Source organism: Rutidosis leptorrhynchoides, chromosome 11 (genome assembly GCF_046630445.1).
Source record: "Rutidosis leptorrhynchoides isolate AG116_Rl617_1_P2 chromosome 11, CSIRO_AGI_Rlap_v1, whole genome shotgun sequence".
Lineage (NCBI taxonomy): Eukaryota > Viridiplantae > Streptophyta > Magnoliopsida > Asterales > Asteraceae > Rutidosis > Rutidosis leptorrhynchoides.
The window spans coordinates 257,772,017-257,777,500 of NC_092343.1; the positions used below are offsets into that span (position 1 = coordinate 257,772,017).

A 5,484-nucleotide genomic window follows, 5' to 3' on the forward strand; every position below is an offset into this window, starting at 1 on the left:
GTGATTTATTGTGACGCATCAAAGCAAGGTCTCGGTTGTGTATTAATGCAACGAACGAAGGTGATTGCTTATGCGTCTAGACAATTGAAGATTCACGAACAAAATTATACGACGCATGATTTGGAATTAGGCGCGGTTGTTTTTGCATTAAAGACTTGGAGGCACTACTTATATGGGGTCAAAAGTATTATATATACCGACCACAAAAGTCTTCAACACATATTTAATCAGAAACAACTGAATATGAGACAGCGTAGGTGGATTGAATTATTGAATGATTACGATTTTGAGATTCGTTACCACCCGGGGAAGGCAAATGTGGTAGCCGATGCCTTGAGCAGGAAGGATAGAGAACCCATTCGAGTAAAATCTATGAATATAATGATTCATAATAACATTACTACTCAAATAAAGGAGGCGCAACAAGGAGTTTTAAAAGAGGGAAATTTAAAGGATGAAATACCCAAAGGATCGGAGAAGCATCTTAATATTCGGGAAGACGGAACCCGGTATAGGGCTGAAAGGATTTGGGTACCAAAATTTGGAGATATGAGAGAAATGGTACTTAGAGAAGCTCATAAAACCAGATACTCAATACATCCTGGAACGGGGAAGATGTACAAGGATCTCAAGAAACATTTTTGGTGGCCGGGTATGAAAGCCGATGTTGCTAAATACGTAGGAGAATGTTTGACGTGTTCTAAGGTCAAAGCTGAGCATCAGAAACCATCAGGTCTACTTCAACAACCCGAAATCCCGGAATGGAAATGGGAAAACATTACCATGGATTTCATCACTAAATTGCCAAGGACTGCAAGTGGTTTTGATACTATTTGGGTAATAGTTGATCGTCTCACCAAATCAGCACACTTCCTACCAATAAGAGAAGATGACAAGATGGAGAAGTTAGCACGACTGTATTTGAAGGAAGTCGTCTCCAGACATGGAATACCAATCTCTATTATCTCTGATAGGGATGGCAGATTTATTTCAAGATTCTGGCAGACATTACAGCAAGCATTAGGAACTCGTCTAGACATGAGTACTGCCTATCATCCACAAACTGATGGGCAGAGCGAAAGGACGATACAAACGCTTGAAGACATGCTACGAGCATGTGTTATTGATTTCGGAAACAGTTGGGATCGACATCTACCATTAGCAGAATTTTCCTACAACAACAGCTACCATTCAAGTATTGAGATGGCGCCATTTGAAGCACTTTATGGTAGAAAGTGCAGGTCTCCGATTTGTTGGAGTGAAGTGGGGGATAGACAGATTACGGGTCCGGAGATTATACAAGAAACTACCGAGAAGATCATCCAAATTCAACAACGGTTGAAAACCGCCCAAAGTCGGCAAAAGAGCTACGCTGACATTAAAAGAAAAGATATAGAATTTGAAATTGGAGAGATGGTCATGCTTAAAGTTGCACCTTGGAAAGGCGTTGTTCGATTTGGTAAACGAGGGAAATTAAATCCAAGGTATATTGGACCATTCAAGATTACTGATCGTGTCGGACCAGTAGCTTACCGACTTGAGTTACCTCAACAACTCGCGGCTGTACATCACACTTTCCACGTCTCGAATTTGAAGAAATGTTTTGCTAAAGAAGATCTCACTATTCCGTTAGATGAAATCCAAATCAACGAAAAACTCCAATTCATCGAAGAACCCGTCGAAATAATGGATCGTGAGGTTAAAAGACTTAAGCAAAACAAGATACCAATTGTTAAGGTTCGATGGAATGCTCGTAGAGGACCTGAGTTCACCTGGGAGCGTGAAGATCAGATGAAGAAGAAATACCCGCATCTATTTCCAGAAGATTCGTCAACACCTTCAACAGCTTAAAATTTCGGGACGAAATTTATTTAACGGGTAGGTACTGTAGTGACCCGAACTTTTCCATGTTTATATATATTAATTGAGATTGATATTTACATGATTAAATGTTTCCAACATGTTAAGCAATCAAACTTGTTAAGACTTGATTAATTGAAATAGGTTTCATATAGACAATTGACCACCCAAGTTGACCGGTGATTCACGAACGTTAAAACTTGTAAAAAAAACTATATGATGACATATATATGGTTATATATATAGTTAACATGATATTATGATAAGTAAACATATCATTAATTATATTAACAATGAACTACATATGTAAAAACAAGACTACTAACTTAATGATTTTGAAACGAGACATATATGTAACGTTTATCGTTGTAACGACATTTAATGTATATATATCATATTAAGAGATATTCGTACATCATAATATCATGATAATATAATAATTTAAAATCTCTTTTGATATTATAAACATTGGGTTAACAACATTTAACAAGATCGTTAACCTAAAGGTTTCAAAACAACACTTACATGTAACGACTAACGATGACTTAACGACTCAGTTAAAATGTATATACATGTAGTGTTTTAATATGTATTTATACACTTTTGAAAGACTTCAATACACTTATCAAAATACTTCTACTTAACAAAAATGCTTACAATTACATTCTCGTTCAGTTTCATCAACAATTCTACTCGTATGCACCCGTATTCGTACTCGTACAATACACAGCTTTTAGATGTATGTACTATTGGTATATACACTCCAATGATCAGCTCTTAGCAGCCCATGTGAGTCACCTAACACATGTGGGAACCATCATTTGGCAACTAGCATGAAATATCTCATAAGATTACAAAAATATGAGTAATCATTCATGACTTATTTACATGAAAACAAAATTACATATCCTTTATATCTAATCCATACACCAACGACCAAAAACACCTACAAACACTTTCATTCTTCAATTTTCTTCATCTAATTGAACTCTCTCAAGTTCTATCTTCAAGTTCTAAGTGTTCTTCATAAATTCCAAAAGTTCTAGTTTCATAAAATCAAGAATACTTTCAAGTTTGCTAGCTCACTTCCAATCTTGTAAGGTGATCATCCAACCTCAAGAAATCTTTGTTTATTACAGTAGGTTATCATTCTAATATAAGGTAATAATCATATTCAAACTTTGGTTCAATTTCTATAACTATAACAATCTTATTTCAAGTGATGATCTTACTTGAACTTGTTTTCGTGTCATGATTTTGCTTCAAGAACTTTGAGCCATCCAGGGATCCATTGAAGCTAGATCCATTTTTCTCTTTTCCAGTAGGTTCATCCAAGGAACTTAAGGTAGTAATGATGTTCATAACATCATTCGATTCATACATATAAAGCTATCTTATTCGAAGGTTTAAACTTGTAATCACTAGAACATAGTTTAGTTAATTCTAAACTTGTTCGCAAACAAAAGTTAATCCTTTTAACTTGACTTTTAAAATCAACTAAACACATGTTCTATATCTATATGATATTCTAACTTAATGATTTAAAACCTGGAAACACGAAAAACACCGTAAAACCGGATTTACGCCGTCGTAGTAACACCGCGGGCTGTTTTGGGTTAGTTAATTAAAAACTATGATAAACTTTGATTTAAAAGTTGTTATTCTGAGAAAATGATTTTTATTATGAACATGAAACTATATCCAAAAATTATGGTTAAACTCAAAGTGGAAGTATGTTTTCTAAAATGGTCATCTAGACGTCGTTCTTTCGACTGAAATGACTACCTTTACAAAAACGACTTGTAACTTATTTTTTCGACTATAAACCTATACTTTTTCTGTTTAGATTCATAAAATAGAGTTCAATATGAAACCATAGCAATTTGATTCACTCAAAACGGATTTAAAATGAAGAAGTTATGGGTAAAACAAGATTGGATAATTTTTCTCATTTTAGCTACGTGAAAATTGGTAACAAATCTATTCCAACCATAACTTAATCAACTTGTATTATATATTATGTAATCTTGAGATACCATAGACACGTATACAATGTTTCGACCTATCATGTCGACACATCTATATATATTTCGGAACAACCATAGACACTCTATATGTGAATGTTGGAGTTAGCTATACAGGGTTGAGGTTGATTCCAAAATATATATAGTTTGAGTTGTGATCAATACTGAGATACGTATACACTGGGTCGTGGATTGATTCAAGATAATATTTATCGATTTATTTCTGTACATCTAACTGTGGACAACTAGTTGTAGGTTACTAACGAGGACAGCTGACTTAATAAACTTAAAACATCAAAATATATTAAAAGTGTTGTAAATATATTTTGAACATACTTTGATATATATGTATATATTGTTATAGGTTCGTGAATCAACCAGTGGCCAAGTCTTACTTCCCGACGAAGTAAAAATCTGTGAAAGTGAGTTATAGTCCCACTTTTAAAATCTAATATTTTTGGGATGAGAATACATGCAGGTTTTATAAATGATTTACAAAATAGACACAAGTACGTGAAACTACATTCTATGGTTGAATTATCGAAATCGAATATGCCCCTTTTTATTAAGTCTGGTAATCTAAGAATTAGGGAACAGACACCCTAATTGACGCGAATCCTAAAGATAGATCTATTGGGCCTAACAAGCCCCATCCAAAGTACCGGATGTTTTAGTACTTCGAAATTTATATCATGTCCGAAGGAGGATCCCGGAATGATGGGGATATTCTTATATATGCATCTTGTTATTGTCGGTTACCAGGTGTTCACCATATGAATGATTTTTATCTCTATGTATGGGATGTGTATTGAAATATGAAATCTTGTGGTCTATTGTTACGATTTGATATATATAGGTTAAACCTATAACTCACCAACATTTTTGTTGACGTTTTAAGCATGTTTATTCTCAGGTGATTATTAAGAGCTTCCGCTATCGCATACTTAAATAAGGACAAGATTTGGAGTCCATGCTTGTATGATATTGTGTAAAAACTGCATTCAAGAAACTTATTTTGTTGTAACATATTTGTATTGTAAACCATTATGTAATGGTCGTGTGTAAACAGGATATTTTAGATTATCATTATTTGATAATCTACGTAAAGCTTTTTAAACCTTTATTGATGAAATAAAGGTTATGGTTTGTTTAAAAATGAATGCAGTCTTTGAAAAACGTCTCATATAGAGGTCAAAACCTCGCAACGAAATCAATTAATATGGAACGTTTTTAATCAATAAGAACGGGACATTTCATCAGCCCCATGTCGCTCAGATTCGTCCCTCCCCCTCAAAAAAACATCCCTAAAAATCTCCATGTTTTCTTACAAGAGGCTGCGCGCCTTGACTTGGTGAAATTTCACCAAGTGTTGTGAGCCTTATTGCGTTGCCATGCTCATCGAAGTCATGTTTGTGCGACGATGCCCGCCTAGCTTTTGTTGATCGTCATGTCTTGGTGAAAAGTGAACCTTATTTCGTTGCCCTGATGGTCGGAGTCGTGCTCGGGCGATGGTTGTTGCCCGATTCGATGGTAACCCTGGACGAAAAATCATAGTAAAAAAGGGGGTGCAACACGAGGACTTCCCAGGGGGTCACCCATC

At 35.0% G+C, this 5,484-nt stretch overlaps 1 non-coding gene across 1 annotated transcript in view; it reads right to left on the bottom strand.

The window, feature by feature from the left end:
* Positions 1–5,446: 5,446 nt before the first annotated feature.
* Positions 5,447–5,484, bottom strand: part of LOC139880022 (5S ribosomal RNA) — a 119-nt gene continuing 81 nt past the window's right edge. Inside the window, exon 1 of the ribosomal RNA XR_011770844.1 lies at positions 5,447–5,484. This exon is cut by the window's right edge and continues 81 nt beyond it. This is a non-coding gene — a ribosomal RNA (5S ribosomal RNA).